At 34.3% G+C, this 19,043-nt stretch overlaps 1 pseudogene; it reads left to right on the plus strand.

Annotated features, from left to right (window-relative positions):
- LOC134381616 (DDB1- and CUL4-associated factor 6-like) overlaps positions 1 to 13,317 on the plus strand; it is a 46,179-nt pseudogene extending 32,862 nt beyond the window's left edge.
- Positions 13,318 to 19,043: the final 5,726 nt, after the last annotated feature.

Consider the following 19,043-nt stretch of genomic DNA (forward strand, 5'->3'; position numbering starts at 1 on the left):
TTAATAGCCAAAGAATTGAATCCAGTCTCAACCCTGGATATGGCGATTTTAGAAGACACACTTTGAATATGTGTATTCCACACAACGGAATCCACTTGGGTCACAGACTCACATTTAGGAGAGAGCTTCCAGGAACCTCAACATGGTGCTTTGCACAAACAAGAAATAAGCTTTTGTTAGGCCAATCAATAAGAAACACATAGCCTAGTTTGATTAATTCACACATATATACAGTGAGAAGGTTTTACTGTCAAATGTTTATTATTGAATTCTTTAATACAATATCTAAAATAAAGATCAAAAAATAAGAGTAGAATTCTCTCAATCCCACAATTTAGTGTTCATATTATATTAATACAACTAAGTTTCTCTCAGGATGTGGTATAAATTGTCTATCCCAATGAACTATATTTTTTAAAGATGAAAATACACTTGTAATTAATAATTATGTCCCCAAGTATTTTAAATGCATGATTAAAGTAAACTAATTCACATAATTTTAGCATAAATGTTATTTAAATATTTGTAAAACTAAAGTATTACCAGACATTTTTTCTGTCAATGATCAATTATGATTCTCCTTCTTAACTGTTTGGACATCATATAGGTATGTGCCATGCAAACATGTTGAGACTAGTGTATCTGTATTTACATATGCATTCATTTTTACATCCACACACTGATTTAGCAGATATTTTGGTGCTTATCATGTTTAATACTTTGCTTGGAATAAGGTATAGCATACTGAAACAAATAGGCAGGTTCCAGCTTGCCTTGAGTTTACAGAAAAAGGAAGGTAGAGGAAATAAAACTAACTAAATAAGCATATACATGTATAATTACATACTGCAAAAGTGTTATGAAGGAGGAAAAAAAGTGTTATGAAGGAAATTTTTGAGGGAGGTATGAAAGTATGCAGCAAGGTGATGGGACATAACCTGGGTTGATCATAGACTATTTCAATGAGACAATGATATCTGACCTTAACTCAAAACACTTTCTTCACAAGATGGCATCTGGGTACTCAGGAAAGCTTAGATATCTTCAAGTAGGTTGGGGGAAGGTCCATGGTCCATCTATACACCAAACTCATGTGTTTGCCTGTTATAAATGTCCCCATTCAATACTCTCTTGATTACTGGGCTAGAGTTGACTGAGGTGTAGTTGATACACTGCATCTTTTGTTTTTTTAATTTAAAAATATCTAGGAAGCCTTAGTGTTCCTACACCTTACCATTATCTCTGAGAACAACATCTCAATATTGTTACTTTGTTCCCAGCTTGATTCCTATTTACTTTCTTCTCAGCACTTCAACTTCCTATACAAACATCCTTCTAGGCATTTTGTCACTGATCGGGTTGTTCCGTGATTAAAGAGGAGAGAAAGTTGAAGGAAAGACATAAGGAGACCCTTCGGAAACATTTTGCCAATCTGGATATATGGTTACAATTATTCTGTTTATAAGAATATTCTAAATTTACATTAGACAGCAAACATCCTTAGAACATATACAAGATTATATATAATAATAGATTCTCTCAGGTAAAGAAATTTAAAAGTTCAATTAATTAAATAAATTGTATGTCATAATTTTGTATTAGATAAAAGATGGGCAAGATCCATCTTGGGTGTATATGCATAGAGGAAATGGTATTAGAAAGAAAAACCTGAGTGTGTCCAAGTCCAAGAATCAAAAAATAATTTTGGCAAGATGCTTGGATTAGTGAAAGTGTAACACATACACACACACACACACGCACACACAGAAAAGTACAAGCACCACAATTATTTTTATTTATTTATTTATTTATTTATTTATCTTAATTTTATTTTGTCGATATACAATATGGTTGATTATTGTGGCCCATTACCGAAACCTACCTCCCTCCTCCCTCTCCCCCCTCCCTCCCAACAATGTCCTTTCTGTTTGCTTGTCCTATCAACTTCAAGGAATTATAGTTGTTATGTCTCCCCCCTCCCCCGGTTTTTGTGTGTGTGCATGTGTGTGAATTTATTTATTTATTTTTAGCTCCCACCAATAAGTGAGAACATGTGGTATTTCTCTTTCTATGCCTGACTTGTTTCACTTAATATAATTCTCTCAAAGTCCATCCATGTTGTTGCAAATGGCAGTATTTCATTCGTTTTTATAGCTGAGTAGTATTCCATTGTGTAGACATACCACATTTTCCGTATCCACTCATCCGATGATGGACGTTTGGGCTGGTTCCAACTCTTGGCTACTGTAAAGAGTGCTGCGATGAACACTGGGGAACAGGTATACCTTCGACTTGATGATTTCCATTCCTAAGGGTATATTCCCAGCAGTGGGATAGCTGGGTCATATGGCAGATCTATCTGCAATTGTTTGAGGAACCTCCATACCATTTTCCAAAGAGGCTGCACCATTTTGCAGTCCCACCAACAATGTATGAGAGTTCCTTTTTCTCTGCAACCTCGCCAGCATTTATCGTTCAGAGTCTTTGGATTTTAGCCATCCTAACTGGGGTGAGATGGTATCTCAGTGTAGTTTTGATTTCCATTTCCCAGATGCTGAGTGATGTTGAGCATTTTTTCATACTTAGGAATTGAGTTAACCAAGGATGTGAAAAATCTCTATAATGAGAACTACAAATCACTGCTGAGAGAAATTAGAGAGGATACAAGAAGATGGAAAGATATCCTATGCTCTTGGATTGGAAGAATCAACATAGTGAAAATGTCCATACTACCCAAAGTGATATACAAATTTAATGCAATACCCATCAAAATTCCAAAGACATTTTTCTCAGAAATGGAAAGAACTATCCAGATATTTATATGGAATAACAAAAGACCACGCATAGCCAAAGCAACGCTGAGCAAAAAAAATAAAGCGGGAGGCATAACACTACCTGACTTTAAACTATACTACAAAGCTATAATAACCAAAACAGTATGGTACTGGCATAAAAACAGACACACTGATCAATGGAATAGAATAGAGAATCCAGAAATCAACCCACACACCTACAGCTATCTGATCTTTGACAAAGGCACCAAGCCTATACACTGGGGAAGAGACTGCCTCTTTAGCAAATGGTGCTGTGAGAACTGGATATCAATATGCAGGAGAATGAAACTAGACCCACACCTTTCACCATACACTAAAGTCAACTCAAAATGCATTAAAGAATTAAAAATAAACCCTGAAACAATAAAACTTCTTAAAGAAAACATAGGAGAGACACTTCAGGAAATAGGACTGGACACAGACTTCATTAATACGACCCCAAAAGCAAGGGCAACCAAAGGAAAAATAAACAAATGGGATTATATCAAACTAAAAAGCTTCTGCACAGCAAAAGAAACAATTATCAGAGTTACAAGACAACCAACAGAGTGGGAGAAAATATTTGCAAAATATACATCTGACAAAGGATTAATATCCAGAATATACAAGGAACTCAAACAACTTTACAAGAAAAAAACAAGCAACCCAATTAAAAAATGGGCAAAAGAGCTAAGTAGGCATTTCTCTAAGGAAGATATACAAATGGCCAAAATTATTTTTAAACTGACAATTTATAATCTAAGTGAGATACCATTTTAAAATGTATTAATATACTAATTATTAACCCAAACTTCTATGTTGAAAAAAGTCATTTTAAATAAATGACTATAATATATAATATTTTTATCATATCTGATTCATCTGGTTTTCTAAAACATAATATACTGATTGATAAGAAAAAATCTAAAAATGTTTAAGAACTGTTTTTTGAAGGGCAAATCTAATATTTTAAACCATATTTTATATACAGATGCTATACTTTTTTATATTTCATATAAAGAAATATAGCAACATTGTGGGCTTTGGGACATTGAGGAGAAAATAAACCCTCGATATTTTAGTGATAAAAAAATACTCCCAAGAGTACACTTTTACATTCCGCAAAACAATATACCAATTGTTTAATACTTCTTATATTGTATACATTTTAGCCTTTTGAGATAAATTTACATCTGAATCAATAACTCTGAACCTTTAAATTTACTAGTAGGATTCTAGCTATTTTACTTTTAAACTCAAGTAAGTACAGATTCAATGGAGCTACACATCTTAATTCTACTTCTTAAGTAAGATGTCTCTACTCCCCACCACAACCACCTGCCCTTTCCTTCTCAGTATAACACAGATTAAGTCTTTTGATTTCTTCAACAGAATTAAGAGAAATAAGAAAATGAATTACATTGTAAAAGACAGTTATGGAGCACTAATCTTCAGAGAGAACAGTGGGTATGAACATCATGTAGATGACATCCAACAGCTAAAAAGTGGACCCCAACTGTGTTATTCCACATGCCCATTTTCACTTAATGACCATTAGAACAGGCAACACAGACATCAGTGGATCTATCTAGTGAAATAAAAAACTGTCAAGTAAGTCAAGTTTTAAATGACTAATTTGTAAGATGATATAAACAAAAGCATCATAAAAGCATATTTTTAAAATGTATTTAAATTTTCTATAAACCTTTTTGGATACTAACTTGTCTCTAGCATAAATTGTACATAATTTAATAACATCATAAATATAATATCATGAAATTAAAGTGTCTTAAAGCATAAAAGTGTAGTGAGGACAGCTAGCTCACCCTCTTACCACACATCTTAAGAATGTGATTCTATCTATAATACCTCCAAGAAATCTACCTACAATAATGTAAACAGGTGAAAATTTAACCTCTGCTTGGGTAATTCTAAAAACTGCAACTCACTACTTAATTTTTTAAAAAGTGTTTTCTTAATAGACTATAAAATATTAATATTATTTTTTGATAAGTTTCTATTATTAGTAAATTGAAGTCTGCACTCTCTAACAACCTCCACAAAATTTTAACTATGCTCTTTGAGGTAAGGCAGGAAATATATTCATTTTCATATGACAGGCTTTCAGATATTTGGTGCAAGGTTGTGTTGGGGCAAGGTAACATCAAGTCTTCCTCTTTTCATCTGGTTTCTAATATTATTTCCAATGCTTTTGAAATATGCCTTTATAAAATGAATAATTATAGAAATAACAATCATTAATACTAACATTAGTATACTGCCATATTTTATTACTAGAATACTGTTAATTTATTTAAATTATTTATAGTCATAATTATTGATACCCTTGTCCATGATATTTAATAATTAAAACTGTATTAAAAGATATCAACATCTTACCATGTTTGGAAACCTTCACATTAAAAGTTTAGTTTTGACCTCATTATGAAAGAACAGCTAGCAATACTCTTACTGAAATGAAAAAGTTAATAAGATCTAGATTTCCTACATTGAACAATTTTCATCTCATTAAGTCATAACTATTTTAAGGGTTGAGGCATATTTAATTGATATAAAAAATTAAGTGACACAAAAAAGGAGATAAGCTTTTAAACTATTATACAATTTGGATTTATGTACAGCTTTGGATCTTAGCTTTTCTCAGACAGAAAAACAGAGATAGAGACAGAAAGGAAAGGAGTGAAAGTTTAAGATCCAAAATTGTAAGTAAATCCATATATAAATAAATATATACATTATAGGGAGAGAGAGAGAAAGAGAGAGAGAGAAAATTACTTAACCTAATTTATTATCAGAAATAAATGGGCCATGTATTGAATCTATACATCACATTGGTCACTCTTCCCAATTTTGTTTTACCATGAATACCATGTTATTAGAGGGAATATATGTGCCTAGTCTTCCTTTTGAGAGAGTCATGGAACACTATCTCTGCATATATTTATTCACAATGTGCATGCCTTTGTATTTCTGTGAGTGTCTATTATTGAGCTAACAAAGTATCATGAACTGGAAATAAACATTGGAAATTCTAAAGAGGTAGAAAGATGATGAGCTTATAACGGCTAGAGAAAACAAAATCTTAACACTTGTAAGAGTGTATGGTTGTGGAGATGGGGATCCTTCTAGGCATACTCCAAGCATCAACACAAAAGATAAAATAAAACTCGGGAGATCCTTTAGGTAATTGTCAGGATGATTAATTACAAACCTGCATTAGTAGCACCAGATGATTTGACTTCTGCTTTGCTTTACACCAGTGTCCTCAGCTAAAGAAAGCAGACATATTTGTACCTCCTCTCTCTGTCTTCACAGCCCCTCCTGATAGTGGGGTTTGGGAGTAGAAGAGGGAGTGCAAGTATTCCAGGTTATCAGTAAAGTCCAGGAGGAATGTAGAAACCTGTCAATAAGAAAATAGGTTACTTGCACACCGTAAAAAATAGCACACACCAGCCAAGTATGCATCAGTGGTGGTTTCCCTGAAATCAATATCTGCAATTGACTGACACAGAGACAAGCAGAGATTCTTACACCAAAGATGAGCAGACAATCAAACATTACAAAACATTTCAGAAAAATCAACACTATCTAAAACAAAACAAACCCCCAACTCACCAAAATAAAAACAAGTATTTATGGAAACAGGAGGGGGAAAAAAGTAACTAAAAATAATGTCCAACTTGTTTGTTAATGAGTTGTTGTAGGAATTTGAAATATGAGCAGCAACATTTAAAACTGTGGCATATCTACACCATGGAATACTGCTCCGCCGTAAAAAAGAATGAAATACTTCCATTCGTGACAACATGGATGAGCTTGGAGAAACTTATGTTGAGTGAAATAAAGCACAGAGGGATAAATACCGCATGTGCTCACTCATAAGTGGGAGCTAGAGAGAAAGAAGGAAGAAAAGACCACAGTGGTGCATTGGACTTGCAGAGGGAGAGAACATACCTAGGGATACAAAGTGGAGTGGGGGAAAGCGGGATGGGACGGAGGGTGGGGATAATTATGTGGGGGACATGGAGTATAATCACAATTTGTGGTACTGGGCATGTTGCCAGTATGGATCTGGCCTTTACAGGGGTGACAATCAGCTTTGTAACTTGTGAATATTCATAACCAAGTAAAAACAAATAAATAAAACCTAATATAGAATGGATCTTACTTGAGTGCCAATTCAAACAAACAAAAAAAAACTGGATACATATAAATTGTATGGGAAAATATGAGTACTCATTGGATACTTAGTGATACTATGGTATTAATGTTATTTTATTTGATAATGGTACTGTGTTGACTTTTTAAAAGAAAGAGCCCTAATTTGTTACATGTATATTAATATATTTATTCATTAAATAATATAAGATCTGAGATTTGCTTCAAAATAATCCATGGTAGAGTAGGTGGGTGAAGTGGATAGAAGTAGAGATTTTAAAAGGTTACCCATGAAATGACAATGAAGTTGGGTATAAGGGTACATGAGACCTTATTGCACTATTCTATCTATTTTTGCATGTGCTTTAAACTGGAAGAAAAGCTGAGGATACAAAGGTTATGAGGTAGAAAAGAAAGTTTGAGAAAAGGAGGGTAATTTGACAGATATACCCTAAAGGTTTGGTAGAGAACAAAACTTCCATAATTTAAAGTTTTGTCTAATTGATTATCTAAGTGAAGGAAATAGAATACAGGTGAGAAAAAAGAGCTGAAGAAAAATTCGTATCTTGAGAACATGCCACTGAGTTAAAGTAGAATGAATGCAACAATAATTTTTTAAAAATTCAATTAGATACATTGTGGAAAAATATTAAACTGTAGAGTATAATGATGAAATTTAAAATCTTTCAAAGGTAATGAAATAGGTATCAGATATGCAAATGAAAAATATGTTTATGTGTGTGTGTATATGTACATACACATGTTGTGTGGGTGTGTATATACATATATACATACACACACACACACACATATATACGACAGTGCTTCAAAAGTTGGTGGAAAATAGAATTTAAAAATAATATGAACCTTTCCATGAACTTTTTGAAGTACTCTTGTGTATGTGTATGAGTGTGTATGTGTGTACACATACATATATATATACATATACACACATACACACACACACACACACACACACACATCACATTGGATGTTAAAGGCAGAACAAGAACCTAAAGATTTACTATAACGCTAGACAACCATTAATATAGGAAGGTAGGTGACAGCTATATATCTTTAGCACAATAATGGTAAAAAAAAAAAAATAGCACACAGACTGATGTAGATGGCAAGGCTTGTGGAGAGGCAGATTCCACAGGGGAAACAGCAATAATAAAAAATGAAGGGACTGAGAGCTGCTGAGATTTTCTATCGGTAGGAATCACAGTTAATTGGTTCATCCATTTAATTATTTTTCCCTCCCATTTATTGTTGCCCTAACATGCCAAACACAGACCTCAAAGCCTTTCCACTTGCTTGCCTTATGCCTCCGTGACTATTGCCCTGGTTACTGCAAAACTCCTTTGTACCCTCCCACCTCTTTATTCAGGCTTCTCTGTAAATGTCACTGTATCAGAGTGACTTTCTCTAACCATATCATCTAATATAACTGTTGCGGCCCCCTCGGCATTCACTAGTTCTTTGTTTGCTTCATTTTTCTACATAATAATTAAATCCTCATGACATTCTTTACCTATTTGTCTGCTAGTTTGTTTTTCCCACTAGGATGTAAGCTCACTAAAGCATCTAGAGCAGGATTTGACAAAAATATGAAACAGGAAACATTATTAATTATTTAATGTCTTGGAAAGGAAAGAGCTGAGAACCACCTCCACCAATGCTTCTTTGGGAAATGATGGTTACTTGCTAAAACACAAAAGCAGAAAATAATACAGGAAAAATATGTTATTTATACCTTCTTTAAAAGCTAAGCAAATAATATGAGCAAAAATGGCATATGAAATTGAATAAAAAATGATTTTCACTGGATTTAACATTATGACTCTAAATCTATTACTTACAAATTAAACTAAAATAAATTTAATTCTGTTTGTATTTCATTTAAAAAAATCTTATTTTCAAAAAGCCTACATCTTATATTTAACACACTATGAAATGGCATTCCAGCAATTGAACTGCTATTTACAAACAACACCAAAATTATATATTCTTTCTATATTTTGATCTTAAATGTAATACTTCAACAATATGGGATCTTTGGTGATGACCTCAGGCATTGAATTAAATATTTATTATGCAAAGGGTTTTCTACATGCAAATAACTTCTTTCTCCCTAGGCATCTCTTTTGGATATCTGTTCCTCATTATTTAATGATGATTTCTTATTGGTTTAACATAATATATTTGAAATATTTTCCAAAACCCAAATGGTTGCCATTTGCATCCTATTGACAGACTGCAGGACTGTTACCTACCAATGTTATCTTCAGACCTTTCCTAAGTACAGGGGACTGACAGTGGAGCAAGTCTTCATCATCTGGTCACTGACTTCACAAGGTGATTTTTATCCCCAGGCCATGTAACAGGTACATAGGGGTGCTTCTACCCTAAAAATTGGTAATATTTTCAGTAGTAAGTGAAACTTCAAATGCTCTTTAGAAACACTCTCAAGATTCACTCTGATGACTATGGATGATAAACAACGATTTTGATAACGTAAATATTGTGACATTCACCACTGACCAATCAATGTAATAATCGGAAGTTGCCATCCAATAATTTATGTTGAAGTACATAATTATTCCTTAGAGTCTGCTTCAGGAGGCTGTTGCTGATCTGTGGATATTTGGGGTGGTCTGAAGAGAGCATGTGGAGATCTTCGGCTCACCAGAAGCGGCCAAGCTTCCAGGGAGAAGACCACCCCCCACCACTGCCAACTTTTTTCACTGTGCCCTCTAGGCCCAGGTGTTCAAAGATGCTGGTGCTGTGTTGATCTGTGTGTCTCTTCTTCCTCCCCTCCCCGACACAATCATCTTCCCTTCTACCCTAGCTCTGGCAGAACTATTTCTCGGGGTGGCTCCTATCCGCACATACTGTGGAATGTGAGTAAAAGATTCCTTTGGCTGGAGAACCCTTCCAGGCTGTGGGGTAGCTACCTAGGAAGAAGCTAATTTGTCCAAAGATTAAAACCTAAGGCAACCCTAGATGTGCCTTGCTATGGGCAGATGTATCCCTCAAAAGTTTCTGTTTTGGAAAGTTAATCTCAATTTTAACAGTGTTAAAAGTGTGAGAAATTTTTGGTATTTTGGTATTTTGAAATGGGGATCCTTTTAAGAGGTAATTAGACCCTAGGACTCTACCATAGTGAATGGATTGATATATTCATGGAGGAATGAGTTCATGGTAATAATGGGTGGTCATGGGCATGTTTCTGATGGCTTTATGAGGAGAGCAAGTCAGAGGTTTAGCTCTCTTTCTTTCTTATTCTCTCTTGTCAATTCTCACCAAGTGATACCCTGGTCACCAGTCTACTCTGTGTAGACTTCCCACCCTGAAAAAGGTCCTCACCAAATGCACCCCCCAGAGATACATTTTCAAAACGTTAAGAGATAAATTCTATTTTTTCATAAATTACTCAGTTTCAGTATTCTGTTATAAGCAACAGAAATGGACTAATACATGCATGATGGATGTGTTAATACAATCAGTTGGAATGATACTGGAGAATATGTTTTATCTCACTCTGATGATATCAAGTTAGTAATTAGTAATCCTTAAGGCAGAAAGACACAAGCAGCCAAGTGATTGCCATGTGACTATATCTGAGATACAGAGAAAGCTAAAAATTGTTTTTAAAGAAGAAAAAGAAGAAAAAATTACTTCAAATTAATAAACCTCTGATGGAGTTTGGATGTGTTGTCCCCTCCAAAACTCATGTGGAAATTTGATCTCCATGTGGCAGCTGTTGGAAACTGAGTCATGGGGGCGGATCCCTCACGAATAGATTAATGCTCTCCCTGGGGGAGGGGGGATTAATGAGTGAGTTCTCGCTCTATTAGTTCCCGTGAGAGCTCATTGCTTAAAAAGACCCTGGCACTTTCTCTCTCTCTCTTGCTTCCTCTTGCCAGGTGATCTGCTTGTACCCAGCTGCCTGCCAGTTTCCACCATGAGTAGAAGCAGCCTGAGACTTGTTCCAGATGCAGCTGTCCCAGAATCATAAGTCAAATAAACCTCTTTTCCTTATAAATTACCCAGTCTCGGGTATTTCTGTTACAGCAACACAAAATGGACTAAAACAACCTCCCCACCAGAAAATGAAGAAATATCTAAAAATTAAATTTCTGTCTCTCAGATTTTGACAATAATTTTTTCAGGGCACTGAGAAAATATATTTAGTGCAGAATTCTCACCATGTGCAATTTATAAGCAGATTATATCCTGCTTTGAAGATGGAGTAATATTTAATTCCAATGTTGAGTGAGATGCAGCAACCAACAGAAAATAGTCAATTTATGTGCCATTATGCAACTACCTGTGAGATTATGACTGTACTGTACCCAATGACCCTTACACTTTTGGTGAAGATGGAACTGTTAGGTGGTTTGATTCATGCATCAAAAGTAGCTGCACAAAAGAAGATTGCAAATATGATATTTTAATGAACTGTCAATGTGCTGCCACATCTGTAGCTATTTGTCCACCAATGCCATCTTATTTTGCTGATGATTGTTCTGACAGCTCAGTACAAATATATGATTGGTGAATGCTGTGCACAAGAAGTAGGGGGAATTATACAGGTTTAAGGACTACTGGAATGGTTGCTAGCTTTATCCCTTCCTACCTTAGTATGAAGTTCTGCAGAGAGACATCTCGGTATTATAGTGAAGATGGCCAGAAGACTCTAGTTAGTCACTCTTCAGATTTTATATATATATATATATATTTTTTTTTGACCTGAAAGATGATACAGCAGAAGAATTTAAAATTATTTCTGCAGAAGAGAGAAGAGTTAGGACAGCCTCCAGTTAAGTGTTTCAGACTTCGTGGTGATTAGTCAGATGCTGGACCCAGTGCAAGGCCTGAGAGTGAAGGAGAAAGAGATCCAGGTTCCAATGTGTCATTAGTGCAGATCGTCTGATATGTTATCAAGGTGGTTTGAAGAAGCAAGTTAAGATGCACAAAGTAGTAGAGGATGAGGAAGTTCTCCACCCAGAGGTGAAACAAGTCACTCAGATGTTTCAATTCTTTCTATGGCCCATCAAGTTCTGATGTGGAAGTGGGTGAAAGTGCAGTGGAAGTAGATACTCTGGCTGAACAACCTCTTTAACCTTCTACATCCTCTATATTATCAGGTGAGATTCATTTGACATCATCTTCTGCAGAAAGACCTCATTCTACTTTTTGCTATATTCTCTAGACACTGAACAAGGGCAGTTTTTTGAGACATCTGGACACCATACACATCATCAGTCTGGAGCAATATAGCCTCAAGTTCTAAAGGAAATGGAAGCCATTGTAAATCTGAAGGTCAGGAGGAATCTTTGCTCCCACATATCTCAATGCAGCCACCAGAAGAGGACAAAAGCTCCTGAAGAATCATCAGAGGATGTGACGAAAATCAGGAAAGTTCATCTGCAAAAAAACCAGTTGAGAACCATACAGATATAGCACCCTCAGGAAAGTTTGCAGCTGAGCCATTGAATTTCAGCTCAGGAAAAACAGCTAGCCTCAACCTTAATAACCCTTGTGGGGTTCCAGAAGAATCTAGTCTGAATAAAAAAGGCAAGGAACCAGAAACTTCAGATCATACTAGCACTGAGAGTGCTACCAATCAAAATAACACCAATCCTGAGTCTCAGTTCCAAAAAAGCCGTCAGGCCTTCAGCTCATGAGGAAACATCAGCCAGGGACTCTGATCTCCAGGACACAGATGACAGTGGTGATGACCCCGTCCTGATTCCAGGGGCAAGATATCAAGCAGGTCCCAGTAACAGCTCTCATTCAGGATTTCTTCAGGCAGAGAAAAGAAAGGAAAGAAATGGAAGAATTGGACACTCTGAACACCAGTAAAGATGGTTTATAAGGACAGTTGCAACTCCAGGACAATGATAAAAGAAGCCACTTTGGGGAGTGCTAACTTTGTAATGAGTGGCTCTGACTGTGACTGTATCTTCATCTGGGATCTGCACACTGCTGAACATTGGATCCTTCTGGAGTTTGATAATCATGTGGTAAACTGCCTGCAGCCACATCCACTTGACACAATTCTAGCTTCATCTGGCATAGATTATGACAAAAAGATCTGGTCACCACTAAAAGAGTCAAGGATTTTCAACCAAAAACTTGTTGATGAAGTTATTACTTGAAATGATCTCATGCTGGAAGAGACTGGAAACATCATTACGTTCCAACTTCTTTCATGTCGAGGATGTTGGCTTCTCGGAATTATATCCGAGCTGACTGGTTGGAAGGTGACAGATCAGAAGACTGTAGGCAGGAGAATAAAAATGAAAATAAACAATGATCAACCTCTTTTGGCAAGCACCTAAATGTTCTGAAATTTGTATAAGGCATTTACCATATATTTTTTTTCTTTACAGAGCTTTAGTGCAATTTTAAGGTTATGATTTTTTGGGGAATTTTTTTCTTTTGGGGGAATAATCTAACATTGGTTTGGAAAGATTGCGTGTGTAAATCTGGGACAGTGTATAAAACAAAGCTAGCAGAATGTTTTTATAACTTTTTGCTGTGTATGAGGAGTGCTAGAAAATGCAAAATGTGATATTTTTTCTAACCTTCAGATGTGGGAGCTTGGATCATTGTTGAAGAATAATTTTCTTTATAGTGAAAATGTTGGTTCAGATAAATTTCTACACTTGCCATTTGCATGTTTCTTGCTTTCTAATTAAATAAGTTGGTTGTTTTAAGATTAAAAAAAATTTAGTAAACTTCAAAAGGTTACAACTTATGGGCATTAATGCAGTATTCAAATATTTAAACTGCAGTAATATTTTCTATGTGCAGCATCTGGTAAAATCTAAGAGTTTCCTAATTTACTTATAAAATAGTAGAACATTTACCATGAACCATTTCAATTTAGAGACAGAATGTAGAAAGACAAAGATTAATATTTGCTGAGTACTGTCTACATGTTGGACTTTATGATGAAAAACTTATTTAATCTATTTTTCTCCAAAATCTTGTGAAGTATCACAACTTCTATTTTATAAATTAGAAAACAAAGTCTCTGAGAGGCTTCGAAATTATGCCAGGTTTACACAAGTTAGTAAGTGCTAGAGCTGGAACTCAAATCCATGTCTGGTTGCCCCCAGGCTAAGCTCTCTCTGTATCATTTTAAAATTCTGATAGATTTTGATAATGTTCCCCTCACTTAATAAGATTGAAGAGCTATCATTGTATACTCTGGAGTCATTTCCACACTCTCTCTCTTATTTCAGTTTCTTTTATATGGACTTTCTACAATTCTATTATCATTCCTATATGCTGTTTTGAATGAATCCCCAAACATATATACAACAGTTTGATTTTAAAAGTACAAATATTTTTGTTTCTTTTATTATAAATATTAAAAGAAATGTCACTTTTGACTTAGGGAATGTTTCAACTTCTTTATTGCTCAGAAGTACACATTTTTTAAAATTTGATTTTACATTTTTATTTATTATAAGCATATTCATTCTTACAAATCATGATATTTCTTTATGCCCTTTGCCAGATCTATCATTTCCTAACCCCCTTCCCTCTCTCCCACCTATCTCTCGTATCCTTAGGTTTGTTCTCTCCTTCTGAAAGTTTAACGTATTGTTGTCTTTTCTTTCTTTCTTTCCTTCATTCCTTCTTTCTTCCCTCCTCGTACCTCCCTTCTTCCCTCCCTCTCTTCCTTCATTCCTTCCTAGCAGCCAGTTATGAGTGAGAATATGCAGTATTTCTGTTTCTGGGTCTGGAAGAAATTATGTTAAGTGAAAAAGCCAGACAAAGCAGCAGTACACATTTGCTTTATGAATCTTTTCTTTTCTGATTTTTCTTTGGCTTCTCTTAATGTACTGAAATTAAATTTTTTAATGCCTAACAACTGTTATTTCCCACGTAACTGGATCTACTATCTGTCAAAAGGAAGAAGAAGTCAAACCATTTGTTTTCACTTTAATGTCATTGACTGTATTATTCCCTGTGATTTGAATCCTTCAAACTCCATGTGTGCTCATGCACGTGCATGTATACACATGATATGCATCCGAAAAGGAAAGAGTTCACACTGTTGTAACTGCTTTATTGTATAACTTTATTAGAGATCACTACCCACCACAAAGGAAAGAAGGCTCTGAAATGGGTCAATGAAACACAATCTTATATAGAAGGAGTAGGCAACTTTAGGAGTTATGTTGCATTCAAAAATTAAAATTTTATAGCTCTCTGTAATCTGTAAAATTCTCACTTGTTAACCAAAGAAATAGGCTCATGTAGAGCTGACTAGAATTCTGGAGAACTGGGTGATTGCTAATTCAGCCTCTTTAAGCTTCATGTTTGCAAATTTGGGAAAAACAGGCATGTAAAATAATGGTGAAAAATAGCTGCAAAAGCTGTGTGTACATTATAGGAATTAGAGAGTTTTAGAAACATCTTATTTTGTGGGTTAGTAATAAATTAAAATCTTTCTTTTGTGTGTTTGTGTCTTCTACCAAGATATATCCCTATTTCTTTCACTGCAGAGGGCTGAGTATTCAGCTAATTCCCAATACTAGTTGATTGATTTATTGAAATACCCAGTGGATTCAATTAGGTCTGTATGGCTAAACGTGAGTGTCAGAAATCCATAGTCTGGGCTTGAAATGCTCAACTAAAAGTATAGATCTGCCGCAGTAGATCAGAAATAATGAATGGATATTCTGGTAATCTTGTTCTGTTGGATGTGTTAATTTAGTTTTCCCAAGCAGGAATTTGCAAAATTAGAAGAAATTTTAAATTTAGCTTACGAGGTAAATTATTCTAGTAGTCTACTATATTCATACAAACAACATTAGTAAGTAGAAGAAAATTTATTTACTGAAAATTTGTTTCTTTAAAGAAAATTAATGAAAAAAAAATTGTCCATGCAATGTAGCACTTATTCAAAACCAGCAGTTTCTCTAGCACACTTATTTTTTCATTTGACTAAATTTTTACTACAAATAAAAGCATAATAATGGCTTTATAATGCATCATATCTGGTACTTGATAACTGTAAATTCCATGTAACCAGTTTAGTAAATCTTAAATGGAAAGCTCAATAACTGACAAAATAGCTTCTAGTTTCCTTAGTAAAATTTATTTTTTCATTCACACTCTCAGGGATTTACTTAGTGCACCATCATTTCTCTTAAGTTCCTCAAAGTCTAATGCCAAGGTTTTTTTTTTGAAATTTCTATATTACTTTATTTATTCATTATCATCTCATTATTTTCGCAACTCACATGAGAGACTAAAATTAGCTTAAGTGATTTTTCAACTGAAGCAAATATTTTTAATACATTTCTTCTACTTGAAAGGATTTTAGAATATACCTAATATGCAGACAACTGTGAATACCAACTACTCCTAAAATAAAATTAAAGATTGATTTTCAATTTTTGTTATTCACTTACAAAATTCCTAGATCATCAGAAAAGCAATGATGTGATTAGTCAGAAGTCACTTAGTGCAAATATTCAAGTGTATAGTAATTTGTATTTTTTTAAAAAAATGCTTGTGGAATTTGCATAACAACTATTGGAACCTTTATTTCCAATATTTTTCCACAACAATATGAAGGTTATTTAAATATAGAAGTATTTTCAAAATAAATATAAATAGCTACCTTTACTTAAGCACCAACATAGTGTTAGTTGCTTAGCAGGTTTTATTTTATTTGATCCACACAAAAATCTACTAAGGAAGATAAAACTGTAAGTAAATTGCCTAAAACTATACAGCTAGTGAGTAACAGAGGAGGATTTGGGTCATGATTCGATTTCAAAGCCTGTGCAGTTTCCACTCTGTGATGCCATTTTCCAGTTAATAGCCAACTTGGAGAAATAATTTACCTAATTCCTTACAAAGGTTGTCATTTAAATAATTTTATATAAGTCAAATTTGCAAATATTTTATAAAACTGCAAAATATTTCTAGCTACATATTCTGTTTTTCCCATCAACCATCAACAATTTTTACTCCCATGTCATATTGTACACGGCTGTATTATATTAATACTATTATTATTTCTTATATTGTAACTTGTTTATTATCAATTATTCTAGTATTTAATATTTCAGAGTTGTTTGCTTACAGGTCCATCTACTTACTGGGCTATGTGCATTTATATTTATATCCTCATTACTTGCCACTGTGCTTGACATTTAGATGGTGTTCAATAAACATTTATCAAATGAATGAAATATATGATGACAAAGTTGACTTTTTAATTTAATTAGTTTATCCTTTTTCTTCAATGTCCAAATCATGAACTCTTCAGAAATTATCCCTTAAAAGCATCTGATGTGAAATTCAACATGAGTCCGTAGTATGTCCTTAGTAAAATTAATCACATAAGAAGGGTCTCCAAAAAGTTCATGAAAAGATTCATATTACTTTTATTTTCATTTCCATGAACTTTTTGAAGTACTTTGACACATAATTACATGTGCATAGTAATATCAGGGAACATGGTGGGAAGGTTTTGAAACATAAGGTAAAGTGGATACATTCATGCGGAAATAACCCATGTATATTATCTTGCCAACATGACTAAAATTTTCTAAATTAAAATCACTCTCAGATTATGGTAGTTGCTTCAAAATATGTTTTCAACAGTTGAAGCTCTTCAGAAATAAGAATTATGAAGAAATCATTTTATAAAGCAAATAAAAGCAAAATTGTCTTTATTCAAACCAGAGTGCACAGTCCAGGCTGCTACTGTGACTACCTGTACTGCTCATAACATTTTTGGCAATCTGTGAAGAGTGAAAAACAGATTTGAGTATCCCACTAGTAAAATTTGAAAAACACTGGGGAAACACATGGTTCTTTTTATTTTTTATTTTTTTGCATATATGTACAGTGTATAACATGATTTTTGACATACTTGCATAGTGAAATGATTACTACAGACAAGCAAATTAACTTATCCATCACCTAACAGAGTTATGTATGTGGTAGGAGCACCTAAAATCTATACTCTTAGCAGATACCATTATACAATACAATATTATTAACTATAGCTTTCAGGTTATACATTAGATGTTAGACTTACTCATCCTACATAACTGTAACTTTGTACTGTCTTTAATAAAGCAAGATAAAATATATATTATTTTATCTTGTAGGAATAGCTCAATAACACTTGAGCATGACTTAGATTATGTGAGCACACTACATCGGTGAAGGATAAGAGAAAAAAAGAAACAGGTTATCTTTGAAGTGTAAAATATGGACAAGACTATCTAAAACATAGATCATAACATCTAGAAAAGGAAAAAGAAAAAAGAAAAGGACCATGGACTGTGAAGAAAATCTGTATCCTAAGAATGCTAGACCTTGTTACAACTCTTAGTCCAGGTTCTATCATCTCTTAGATTTTTTATTTCCATAGTGTCCTAACTGTTCTTCCTTTCCTTACCTTGCTTTCTTCTGTTTATTCTTAATACAGCTGCTAGAATGATCTTAGAAATTGTTGTCAGGTGCTACCACTTCAATGCCCCAAATCTTCCCATGGTTTCCTGTCTCATTCAGAAGAAAAATTAATATCCGTGCATTTGCAGGAAGGTTCAAGTTATCTTGTGTGTGTTTCCTCCCTGAGCTTACAAACAGTTCCTTTTCTTTTTGCTGATTCAGCTCTAGTATGTCTGACCCCTCAAATATGCTACAATATATCATTCCTCAAAGCCCTTGTTTTTTTCTTCCCTTTGTCTGGGGCAGTGCCCCAGACAGTGAACAGTATATGCTTTCACTTCCTTCTGGACACTGCTGAAGAGCCACCCTAACAGTGAAGCTTGACCATTCAGACTATTTACATTAAACCTCAAGCTCCATTCCTTCAAATCTTTCTAAACTTCTTTCATAATTTATCTCTATCAGTGTCTTCAACGCTGGATAAACTTATATAATTGTTGAATTTTAATTTCTATTCCTCACCTCAAGAGTATAAGGTCAATGAGGGCACAGATTTATGTGTACCTTTTTTTTCCCTTTTTTGTTTTTTATTGCCACATCTCCATC

This window comes from Cynocephalus volans, chromosome 7 (genome assembly GCF_027409185.1).
Source record: "Cynocephalus volans isolate mCynVol1 chromosome 7, mCynVol1.pri, whole genome shotgun sequence".
NCBI classification, from domain to species: domain Eukaryota; kingdom Metazoa; phylum Chordata; class Mammalia; order Dermoptera; family Cynocephalidae; genus Cynocephalus; species Cynocephalus volans.